This window comes from Schistocerca cancellata, chromosome 4 (assembly GCF_023864275.1).
Source record: "Schistocerca cancellata isolate TAMUIC-IGC-003103 chromosome 4, iqSchCanc2.1, whole genome shotgun sequence".
NCBI classification, from domain to species: domain Eukaryota; kingdom Metazoa; phylum Arthropoda; class Insecta; order Orthoptera; family Acrididae; genus Schistocerca; species Schistocerca cancellata.
In genome coordinates, this window is record NC_064629.1 from 191,432,580 (window position 1) to 191,445,829 (window position 13,250).

The window sequence follows — 13,250 nt, forward strand, 5'->3', positions numbered from 1 at the left end:
AGATATTTAAAACATTTACACCATTCAAATTTCCGGCCGGAGTGGCTGGGCGGTTCTAGGCGCTACAGTCTGGAACCGCTCGACCGCTATGGTCGCAGGTTCGAATCCCGCCTCGGGCATGGATGTGTGTGATGTCCTTAGGTTAGTTAGGTTTAAGTAGTTCTAAGTTCTAGGGGACTGATGACCTCAGAAGTTAAGTCCCATAGTGCTCAGAGCCATATCAACCATTTAAATTTGTCCATGTTGCATGGAACTGTTTGGGACATGCAACTGTAGTACGAAATTTTCAGCTTCAGACATGTTTTCATTTCAATATTTATTGCGACGCCTCGTTCCGGTAGCATGCTGCCGTCTTCAGGTACTTAACGGTTATTTATATACATTTAAATCACACGTTCCTGTGAAGTGGGAAACAATTTTTGCTGGGTGTACCAGTGAGATTATGTTAATAAATATTGTTGATCAGTGTCCACAAGGATTAATTTATTTTAGTGTGCACCATTCTGTGTGTAGTATTAATTTCCTAGATATGAGCATTAACAAAGGAAACAAAGACTATTTTAGAGATAACAGAAAACAATAACTACAGGCACATCATTCCCAGTAATACAAAGCATGCTGTATAAGAGCACAAATTAACACAGTCAATAATATATCCAGAAACAGAATATCACAAATCAAAATTTTGTCGACAATTTGCCTATTAATTAATGTCTTTTTCCTCTTAAATATCTGTCATATCTTTATGACTGGGCCACGCTACGTTCCATCCTTGTCGACTCAGTTCCGCACTGTCGCTTGCTACAAAAAGTGCGCGCTTACGGTCTATCCAATGACATATGCGATTGGATAAAAAGTTTTCTAACAGACAGGGAGCAGTATGTCGTCCTGAACGGGGTAACGTCAACAGAAACAAGAGTAATTTCAAGTGTGCCCCAGGGAAGCGTAATAGGCCCTCTGCTTTTTACGATTTACATAAACGATCTGGTTGACGGTATTGACAGCGGCCTTAGGCTGTTTGCCGATGATGCCGTAGTCTACAGGAAAGTAGTATCACACGAAAGTTGTGAACAAATCAATGAGAATTTGCAGAAAATAAACGCGTGGTGTAATGACTGGCAGTTATCTCTCAATATTAGTAACTGTAACCTACTTCGTATAACAAGGCGAAAATCCCCATTAATGTATGAGTACAAAATAAATGATCAGTCTTTGGAAGCGGTAACATCACTCAAGTATCTGGGTGTGACTATTCGAAATGATCTCAAATGGAATGATCAGATTACACAATTAACGGGCAAGGCAAACTCTAGATTGCGGTTTATTGGTAGTATCTTGAAGCGATGAAGTCCTTCAACAAAGAAAATTGCTTGATGATTATTTTTTTAAAAAAAAAAGGATACAGCTCTATGTGTACAGTTCAGAGGATGTATCATACTTTATTACATACTATTATATACAGTCATATCGCCAACTATTTTACATTTCATACCAACAGCTCTACTGGACGTTAGTTCGTCCAGTCTTAGAGTATTGTTCGTTTGTATGGGACCCTTACCAGTTGGGGTTGATTCAAGAGATTGAGAATGTCCAAAGAAGAGCGACAAGATTCGTGACTGGTACATTTAGCCATCGCGAGAGCGTTACAAATCTGATAGTAAGTCTGAAGTGGGACACACTTGCAGACAGACGACGCGCTAAACAGAAGGGGCTGCTCACTAAATTCCGAAATCCAATCTTCACCGAGGATGTAGAGCATATATTATTACCACCAACTTTCAAATCGCGTAATGATCATCATTCAAAGATAAGGGAAATAAGAGCTCGTACTGAGGTGTACAGACAGTCGTTTTTCCCTCGCGCGATCCGGGAGTGGAACAGAGGGGGGGGGGAATATGACTTTGGCGCGAATTGTGCCCTCCGCCACACACCGCTCGGTGGCTAGCGGAGTCTATATGTAGATCCAAAGCAACATTTTTGTGATGGAAATCCGAACTAGTGTAACCTATGGGTTTTATAAGGATTGGACCCCAAACCGCGAAGTCTTGGAACCGGGGCGAAATCATGTATAATCATAAACTCAAGAACTGCCATATATGGAAGGACGTTGCATGAAGACTGACATGACAACGAATGTAGCCGTCTGCCTTATCTTTAGAAGCCTCATAAGAAGTAACATTCGTGTAATGTCGTCACACTTGCGGTGACGACGCCATTTTAAAAGGTTATGTTATGACTTGCCCATTTAGCCTTCTGCTCCACCGTAGCGCGATCCGAGACGATGACATACTTTGCCGAAGAATGGCACATAGATTTCAGTTGTTTTGTTCGTGTGCTGTTGACTGTGTCGAGAGAGTCCTTTATCAGCTGTGACAGCGACATTTCTGTGGTGCTGCTTAAATCACTTGCATATTGCAGCACTGTGACGCCCGCTTTCACCACAGCGTGGCAACTAGGAAAGACATCCAAAGCGGAGTGAAGCGTCAGGCTGCTTGTAAGGCAGTTTGGCAGATAGCTGTTACGATCCGCGAGGAACATTATGCATCTAAATATAGCTATTTTCTCTAGGTTGAGTGTACACCGCTCTTCATTAAAGCTGCAACACCAGAAAGGATAGTAAATAACGAGATTTTACTTACTCTGCGTTACTACCAGTCAGAAGATATCGATCACCTATCACAACTATGGATTTGTGGTTAAAACAGGGATTTCGATTTGAATATTCTGTCATGTCCCCGTTCTGATAATAAAATAAACATCTAAAGACTAAGTGCCCCTGTTTTGTACACTCCTGGAAATTGAAATAAGAACACCGTGAATTCATTGTCCCAGGAAGGGGAAACTTTATTGACACATTCCTGGGGTCAGATACATCACATGATCACACTGACAGAACCACAGGCACATAGACACAGGCAACAGAGCATGCACAATGTCGGCACTAGTACAGTGTATATCCACCTTTCGCAGCAATGCAGACTGCTATTCTCCCATGGAGACGATCGTAGAGATGCTGGATGTAGTCCTGTGGAACGGCTTGCCATGCCATTTCCACCTGGCGCCTCAGTTGGACCAGCGTTCGTGCTGGACGTGCAGACAGCGTGAGACGACGCTTCATCCAGTCCCAAACATGCTCAATGGGGGACAGATCCGGAGATCTTGCTGGCCAGGGTAGTTGACTTACACCTTCTAGAGCACGTTGGGTGGCACGGGATACATGCGGACGTGCATTGTCCTGTTGGAACAGCAAGTTCCCTTGCCGGTCTAGGAATGGTAGAACGATGGGTTCGATGACGGTTTGGATGTACCGTGCACTATTCCGTGTCCCCTCGACGATCACCAGTGGTGTACGGCCAGTGTAGGAGATCACTCCCCACACCATGATGCCGGGTGTTGGCCCTGTGTGCCTCGGTCGTATGCAGTCCTGATTGTGGCGCTCACCTGCACGGCACCAAACACGCATACGACCATCATTGGCACCAAGGCAGAAGCGACTCTCATCGCTGAAGACGACACGTCTCCATTCGTCCCTCCATTCACGCCTGTCGCGACACCACTGGAGGCGGGCTGCACGATGTTGGGGCGTGAGCGGAAGACGGCCTAACGGTGTGCAGGACCGTAGCCCAGCTTCATGGAGACGGTTGCGAATGGTCCTCGCCGATACCCCAGGAGCAACAGTGTCCCTAATTTGCTGGGAAGTGGCGGTGCGGTCCCCTACGGCACTGCGTAGGATCCTACGGTCTTGGCGTGCATCCGTGCGTCGCTGCGGTCCGGTCCCAGGTCGACGGGCACGTGCACCTTCCGCCGACCACTGGCGACAACATCGATGTACTGTGGAGACCTCACGCCCCACGTGTTGAGCAATTCGGCGGTACGTCCACCCGGCCTCCCGCATGCCCACTATACGCCCTCGCTCAAAGTCCGTCAACTGCACATACGGTTCACGTCCACGCTGTCGCGGCATGCTACCAGTGTTAAAGACTGCGATGGAGCTCCGTATGCCACGGCAAACTGGCTGACACTGACGGCGGCGGTGCACAAATGCTGCGCAGCTAGCGCCATTCGACGGCCAACACCGCGGTTCCTGGTGTGTCCGTTGTGCCGTGCGTGTGATCATTGCATGTACAGCCCTCTCGCAGTGTCCGGAGCAAGTATGGTGGGTCTGACAGACCGGTGTCAATGTGTTCTTTTTTCCATTTCCAGGAGTGTATTTCTCTGCTTGTTCGTACAGAGGGGCGTTAATGAGTAGGCTGAAGAGCACTAAAGTGGATTTACTCGAGACCATTCCATACGAACAGTCCTCATTTCATCAGCTGTCTGTGTAGCAACGAGTGCGCATTAGTTTACAGTATATTGTGTGCATCTAGCAGTGCGTCTACCTACCTCATTACCTCCTAACGGGACAGAAGAGAGAGAGTAGAGTTGAAAAAAGTGCTGTAATTGTAGCTCTGCATCAGAAAGGCTATTGTCGTAGGACAGTAGCAACAAAAGTTGACGTATCCCAGTCTACAGTGGTGTCTACATTGCAGCGGTTCAAGGAAACTGGTGTCAAGGCAAGTGTTCCGTGATCTGGAAGACTCCGAGTAACATCACACACTGATGATCAGTTCATATCTTTAAAGAATAAGTCCGGCGCTCGTGGTCTCGCGGTAGCGTTCTCGCTTCCCGAGCACGGGGTCCCGGGTTCGATTCCCAGCGGGGTCAGGGATTTTCACCTGCCTCGAGATGACTGGGTGTTTGTGTTGTCTTCATCATTTCATCATCATCCAGGAAAGTGGCGAAATTGGACTGAGCAAAGATTGGGTAATTGCACGGGCGCTGATAACCACGCAGTTGAGCGCCCCACAAACCAAACATCATCATCATCTTTAAAGAATAAACGTCAGAGGACCAGTACTGCACCTGAAATTTGCGGGGAAGCGAACAGTATACGAGCTGCTGCGATGTATGTCTCAACAGAGCAGCGCCGTCTTCGTGACCAAGATTTAAAGGTGCGCGTAGCGGCCAGAACACCTTTATTACGCAAACAAAATAGTATGAAAAGATTGCAATGGGCTCAGTAACATAAAAGCTAGAGCGTACAGCAATGGTACAAGGTGTCAGCAATGGCCCGAGGTGCTACTCGCGGACGAATCTAAGTTTTAAGTAGTTGGTAGCGATCGTCGAATGTTTGTTCGTCAACTTCATGGAGAACGAATGAAGAGTCAGTGTGTGACGCCAACGGTGAAGCGTGGTGGTGGTGGGAGGGGGGGGGGGGAGGGGGTCTATAGTTGTGTGAGGATGTTTTGCAGATGATAAACAAGGTGATCTATTGGGAATTAATGGAGCATTAAAGAAAGAAGGATATCACAGGATACCGTTCAAGGATGCCGTTCCATCTCACAAAAGTGTTGCTGGTCGTGGGTTTGTGCTGCAGGAGGACATTAATCGTAAACACACTTCTAAATTCGTCAGAGGATGTGTCAATAGGGAAGAGAAATGCGGGGAACTGAAAGAACATGATTTTGCCAAGTCATGCACCTGACTTAAATCCTATTGGTCTTATGGGATGAATTTGAGGAAAGTCAGAAAACTGAGGTCTACATCTACATCTACATCTACATCCATACTCCGCAAGCCACCTGACGGTGTGTGGCGGAGGGTACCTTGAGTACCTCTATCGGTTCTCCCTTCTATTCCAGTCTCGTATTGTTCGTGGAAAGAAGGATTGTCGGTATGCCTCTGTGTGGGCTCTAATCTCTGTGATTTTATCCTCATGGTCTCTTCGCGAGATATACGTAGGAGGGAGCAATATACTGCTGGACTCTTCGGTGCAGGTATGTTCTCGAAACTTCAACAAAAGCCCGTACCGAGTTACTGAGCGTCTCTCCTGTAGAGTCTTCCACTGGAGTTTATCTATCATCTCCGTAACGCTTTCGCGATTACTAAATGATCCTGTAACGAAGCGCGCTGCTCTCCGTTGGATCTTCTCTCTCTCTTCTATCAACCCTATTTGGTACGGATCCCACACTGCTGAGCAGTATTCAAGCAGTGGGCGAACAAGCGAACTGTAACCTACTTCCTTTGTTTTCGGATTGCATTTCCTTAGGATTCTTCCAATGAATCTCAGTCTGGCATCTGCTTTACCGACGATCAACATTATATGATCATTCCATTTTAAATCACTCCTAATGCCTACTCCCAGATAATTTATGGTATTAACTGCTTCCAGTTGCTGACCTGCTATTTTGTAGCTAAATGATAAAGGATCTATCTTTCTGTGTATTCGCAGGACATTACACTTGTCTACATTGAGATTCAATTGCCATTCCCTGCACCATGCGTCAATTCGCTGCAGATCCTCCTGCATTTCAGTACAATTTCCCATTGTTACAACCTCTCGATACACCACAGCATCATCTGCAAAAAGCCTCAGTGAACTTCCGATGTCATCCACCAGGTCATTTATGTATATTGTGAATAGCAACGGTCTTATGACACTCCCCTGCGGCACACCTGAAATCACTCTTACTTCGGAAGACTTCTCTCCATTGAGAATGACATGCTGCGTCCTGTTATCTAGGAACTCCTCAATCCAATCACACAATTGGTCTGATAGTCCATAGGCTCTTACTTTGTTCATTAAACGACTGTGGGGAACTGTATCGAACGCCTTGCGGAAGTCAAGAAACACGGCATCTACCTGTGAACCCGTGTCATCTAATGGTCATGGCGTATGGAATAATTTACAGACGTGTTGGTTTACAATACAGGGTGAAATGATAGTTAAATCAAGACCCTAAATTGTCGACAGGTGTTTATATACAACAACAGGGACAGTTGAAAATGTGTGCCCCGACCGGGACATCGAACCCGGGATCTCCTGCTTACATGGCAGACGCTCTATCCATCTGAGCCACCGAGGGCACAGAGGATAGTGCGACTGCAGGGATTTATCACTTGCACGCTCCCCCTGAGACCCACATTCCAAACTTAATGTCCACACACTACATTCGCAGTGCCCCTGCCCATTACACTCATTACTCGCGGCAGACAATCTTACCAATTCCCGAAAGAACAGATACCATCTTCATATAGTGAAGGCTAACCGGCCATTGACCTCCTTCTGTGCTGGATGCACTTACGGGACTCGGTGAGATTGTCTGCCGCGAGTAATGAGTGTAATGGGCAGGGGCACTACGAATGTAATGTGTGGACATTAAGTTGGGAACGTGAGTCTCACGGGGAGCGTACAAGGGATAAATCCCTGCAGTCGCGCTATTCTCTGTGTTCTCGGTGGCTCAGATGGATAGAGCGTCTGCCATGTAAGTAGGAGATCCCAGGTTCGAGTCCCCGTTGATGTATATCAACGCCTGTCGACAGCTTAGGTATTACGCTAATTTTTTAGGGAGTGCCTTGCTTGATCCCCCACCCAGTTGCGGTGTCCCGGATAGGAGAATGTAATTATTGCCTACAAGTATCAGAACAAGAAAGGACCAGGACAGTGGAGAGGATCCACCACCACACGTGAAGACGTACCCGACACCAACGCGAGTTGTAACGGGATTAGCGAGGTTCGTGCCCAAGAAGAGGAACGTGATCCGTTATTGTTTTGTACTGACAGAAGCAGGATATTTTTTCACTATTATGTAAAAAACGTCCACTTATTTACGTTCCCCAGAAATCTTTTATTTTATAAAGGTCATCGTCTTATATAAAAAAACCTGATAGAAGCAGTTTATGTTTGTTATTGTTACACCATTATATACAAAAAAGTCCACTTATTTACGTTTCCCAGAAATATTTTATTTTATAAAGGTCATCGTAAAAACGTGGCCAGCCCGATAAAAAAAAAGAAAAAAGGGTCTTTTTTAATTACCATCTTCATGTACAAAACAGGGTGTTTCCATAAACTGAACAATTTGAGGGAACCTGGGTTCGGAGAAGCCAGCTTAATGGGATACGTAAGTAAACTTGTCTATCGCTCTGTGTAGCATCACTGTTTTCCAGATTATTTACAACTGCCGGCCGTTGTGGCCGAGCGGTTCTGGGCGCTTCAGTCTGGAACCGCGCGACCGCTACGGTCGCGGGTTCGAGTCCTGCCTCGGGTACGGATGTGTGTGATGTCCTTAGGTTAGTTGGGTTTAAGTAGTTCTAAGTTCTAGGCGACTGATCACCTCAGATGTTAAGTCCCATGGTGCTCAGAGCCATTTCAACCATATTTACAACTAACATGCGTACAAGTTTACGTGTACTGTGCTGTTTATTTGCATGTACAATCTGTATTTGCTGCTAGGAAACGAGGAGGACAAGCCTGATTACTAGTATTTCCTGGTCTCTGAACTGGAAGGGGAGGTCCTGTTCCATGGCCTGCGAGGTCACCTCACCTGAATCCCCTTTATTTCAAAAATGGTTCAAATGGCTCTGAGCACTATGGGACTTAACATCTTAGGTCATCAGTCCCCTAGAACTTAGAACTGCTTAAACCTAACTAACCTAAGGACATCACACACATCCATGGCCGAGGCAGGATTCGAACCTGCGACCGTAGCAGTCCGGCGGTTCCGGACTGAAGCGCCTAGAACCGCACGGCCACCGCGGCCGACCCTTGATTATTTCCTATGGGGATATCTAAAGTCACTTGTGTATGAGACCCCACCTAGCAACAAAAAACCAACGTCATTTTATTGTCCCCGTTGTCCCATGCAACATTTGTACCACAAACTTTTCAGCTCCTGTCATACTTTCGGAGTTATTCTAGGTGGCAATTGTTAGTGACTCACCCTGTAGAATGACAAGTCATTGTTTAACGCAGTAAACAAAAATCTAGACAATACTTGGCAAATCAGAGTCAAATTTTTACGCGATAAGCTATACATTTTAATATATAAGAATACATGTACGAGAAATATAAAAAGGGGGAAAGCTTTTACCATAAGTCTAGAAAACTTATTGACAGATTTACTTCAAATATTTACACATTGCTCGAATGTTCGGATGGACATAGGCTATATATTTTTTTCAAACAATAATGTGCAGATTTTCTGTTGAAACTGGCAGCGAGAAGGGAACTGTTGTCCTATGGTATGCTGTGAAATGTACAGTTTTGTTCTACGCATTCGGTTTTAACTACGATAGCAGGACATTTAAAAGATAAGACATATTCCTGCTACCATATACGAGGAGCAATTTTTCAAAACGCTTAATGTCCCAGGAAGTAAAAATTTCAGGAAAAACGAAAAACTTTTACCGAAACAAGTATTTTATCAATTTTCTCGAATTTTTCACGAAACAATTAGATTTTTGATGATAAAAATTTGCTTACTACAAGGTAATATTCAAGGGACCGATGACCGTCGCAGTCTGGTCCCTTTAATCCCACAAACCAACCAACAAGGTAATATTTATTATTCTTTTGCTTTTTTTTATTAATACCAACTGGTTGGTCACGTAAACGGTTTCACTTCAGTCTACCGGTCTTACATAGTAGTCAAGATTACTTAATACAACAAAATTAAATAAATTAAATTCAAAGGCTTCGTGTAGTTTGATTCATTTGTACTAGAGCACAAAATGTTATTTGTTGGATTTGCTATTTTCCAAAGATCTTTTTGAAGGCTCTAACTTCAGTCCGGAACCGCGCTGTTGCTACGGTCGCAGGTTGGAATCCTGCCTCGGGCATGGATGTGTGTGATGTCCTTAGGTTAGTTAGGTTTAAGTAGGTCTAAGTTCTAGGGGACTGATGGCCTCAGATGTTAAGTCCCTTAGTGCTTAGAGCCATTTGAACCATGTGAAGACTCTAAAATACATCTTGATAGGCTTGAGTGCAGGAATGTGTAGTTCGAGTCAGGGAATATATTATTTCATATTAAGCTCAATTTTGTCCAACAATGGACATCATGCATTTTGAATAATTGTTTCTCAAATATTATCTTTCAATATATATAGCTTTCAACAAAAACAAATCAACGTGCTCTTTTGTTTTCTTCCTAGCTTTCGGTTTTCGCTGAAAACAGGAAAGTTGTATTTATGGCTTATCAGCTTACGGTTAAAATACTAATAAGGAAGCTGAAATTGCAATAATAATTGGCCGGCCGGAGTGGCCGAGAAGGTCTAGGCGCTTCAGTCTGGAACCGCGTGACCGCTACGGTCGCAGGTTCGAATCCTGCCTCGGGCATGGATGTGAGTGATGTCCTTAGGTTAGTTAGGTTTAAGTAGTTCTAAGTTCTAGGGGACTGATGACCTCAGCAGTTAAGTCCCATAGTGCTCAGAGCCGTTTGAACCAATAATCAAAAACAAGGCTCAAGGTCAGAGAGAGGCAAGAAGAAGAGACGGACAGAGAAGTGGGAGTAGGAGATGGAAAGAGAGAGGGTAGGAGGTGATGGACAGAGGGAGGGGAAGAGAACGATATTAGGACATATATCTAATTCCCATACTTACTTAGCAATTGCAAAGCAGTATACGAACTGTATGTAAACCGTCACTCCAACAACGTTCCATCCGCGAACTGAGCGAGAAGATCACATATAAGGAAAGCCTACCCCACCGGGTGAACGTCTTTGCTCATCTTTCACACGATTGAAACCCCTGCTTAGATGTCATAAATGCTGTACTAGTACGATTCGCTCCTGAAGCATTTACTAGAAATCGAGGTTCAAAATTCTATGGGCCTTCATATCCTGCGCGAGCGCCAGCTGTCAGGGAGCGCTGTTAGCACAACCGCAACCACGACCTTCGCCGTTTGCGGTAACGGAGTTTCTCGATAGCCAGTGATTTCGTATGGTATTGACCAGGCTCTTAAAACCTTGAAATTTGATTTCTCGAAAATGATTTACAAGCGCGCCGTACTGTAGCAGCATTTGTTACATCCAAGAAGGTACTGCAATCCTACGAAAGGTGAGTAATGGTTGGAGTCTACTTCCTTCATTAATAGCAGGTATTATTGAAAGTACCCTCTGCCATGAATTTCACAGTCAGTTAAAGATATGGAAAGTAGCTTCTTGATAAATGATATTTTCAAAAGACAATCTTCATCGTTTTGAGCTCCACAGCTGATTGATTCCAATATTAATGATTGGTAACTCACATTTGTTGGTTCAAATGGCTCTGAGCACTATGGGACTCAACTGCTGTGGTCATAAGTCCCCTAGAACTTAGAACTACTTAAACCTAACTAACCTAAGGACAGCACACAACACCCAGCCATCACCAGGCAGAGAAAATCCCTGACCCCGCCGGGAATCGAACCCGGGAACCCGAGCGTGGGAAGCGAGAACGCTACCGCACGACCACGAGATGCGGGCTCACATTTATTGTGTCACAACCGGTTTCGTTCGCTAAAACATCACCAGGATGCCGTGTTGTGGCAGTACTGTGATTTAAGAAGTCTACTTGCAAAAAAAATGGTTCTAATGGCTCTGAGCACTATGGGACTTAACATCTGAGGTCATCAGTCCCCTAGAACTTAGAACTACTTAAACCTAACTAACCTAAGGACACCACACACATCCATGCGCGAGGCAGGATTCGAACCTGCGACCGTAGCGGTCACGCGGTTCCAGACTGAAGCGCCTAGAACTTCTCGGCCACTCCGGCCGGCCAGTCTACTTGCAATTTTCAGATTTTGCTCTAACGTCATATAAGACGCGATATTGACACAACCCAGAAATATGATGAAGTTTTAAGGGACGAAATCGGTCACGTCATAATAAATTTGTATCAATACAGCTGTGGTGGTTTTCATTGTACATTAATATTATTTCGAATAAATGTAAATGTCGCGTGACTAGGGCTTCCCGTCGGGTAGGCCGTTCGCAGGGTGCAAGTCTTTCGATTTGACGCCACTTCGGCGACTTGCGCGTCGATGGGGATGAAATGATGATGATTAGGACAACACAACAGCCAGTCCCTGAGCGGAGAAAATCTCCGACCCAGCCGGGAATCGAACCCGGGCCCTTCGGATTGGCATGACGTCGCGCTGACCACTCAGCTACCGGGGGCGGACATTATTTCGAAGAGAACCATCCAGCCATCTAGTTTTACAAGGTAAGCATGCATATACAAGTGTATGGTACTTTTTACAGTTACGTCTACGAACGAAGTTTTGATTTACCTTTCACAAATGTTGAATCTGACCTCCAGTGGAGACACGGCAAACATAGAGACCACAGGCAAACTCGCCCCACGCCGTTACATGTCTGGAGTCCTGCATTTACTGCTGTTACTACGCGGCGTCGCGGTTCACGCAAAGCTGTTGGAAGAGTATACACAGACAGAAACTCCCAGAAGTCCTACAAAAAAAAAATTCCAAGTGTGAATTAGACTCGTGCTCTGGAGTTTCCGCAAAGTTTAATAATGTTTATAGATAGTTCATACATTCCGAGAATCGAGAATCTCGCCGGTTTGAACCTGTTATTGGTATCGATAATAGCAAGATACCGGTCCCAGGGATTCAAAGACTTTCGAGAATGTTTTAATTATAAGTTACAAGTTTAAATTTTTTGTGTACTTTCGGATTTCCTGCTATAAATCCTGAGAAAAGGGGTCTTAACAGATGGACAGGCAGACAGTCGATAACGAGTGAAAAAAAATTTTTTTTCGTGTGATACAATTACAGAATAAAAAGTTTCGGACTTTTTTTCTTTACCTGCACTGTGAAGCCTTGCTTCTTACCAAAATTCTTGATTCTAGGTCAACAGGAAGTACCCCACAGGTTTTGATGAGTGAGATTGCAATTTTCAGAATAGGTGACATAAATGACCAATCTTTTGATTGCACTGACTTACAAGCTTGAATTTTTTTATACCAGGAAGGGACCATACAGCTTTGTATGACATAAATTTCAACTTGGTACTTCTACCAGTTCCTGGAAAAAAAAAAGGGTTCCCAGCAGTCGGATAATCAGACAGACGGGCAACAAAGTGATCCTAAAAGGGTTCCATTTTTATCGATTGCAGTACAGAACCCTAAAATAGGAGAAAACAAAGACATACCGTGAGACGAGGCAACCTTGGTGGTCAGTGGGCCAATACGAGATCCGTGCACCCGTTACGCCCGATCCATCACTGAGGGAGCTCAGTTGTAAGAACTCGGGCAGCACTGTTGCAACTGGATTACAGCTGCTGAAACGGGGAACGCGAAACGCCTTTTGTTGCCGTGTTACGCCAATCTCGACTCGACGAACTTTGGGTGATGAGCTGGAGAGCTAGTTGCTTCAGAAAACCCCTAGCGGGAACCACGAGTACCGACACCTTATTGCTGCCGACAAGGTA

At 45.0% G+C, this 13,250-nt stretch overlaps 1 protein-coding gene and 1 non-coding gene across 2 annotated transcripts in view; one reads left to right on the top strand and one right to left on the bottom strand.

The window, feature by feature from the left end:
* LOC126185185 (calcium/calmodulin-dependent protein kinase type 1-like) overlaps positions 1–13,250 on the top strand; it is a gene marked incomplete at its 5' end in the record, with an annotated part of 455,847 nt that overhangs the window by 38,741 nt on the left and 403,856 nt on the right. The window lies entirely within an intron of this gene.
* Trnat-ugu (transfer RNA threonine (anticodon UGU)) lies at positions 6,831–6,906 on the bottom strand. Its single transcript has one exon. It is a non-coding gene; the product is annotated as a tRNA-Thr (tRNA).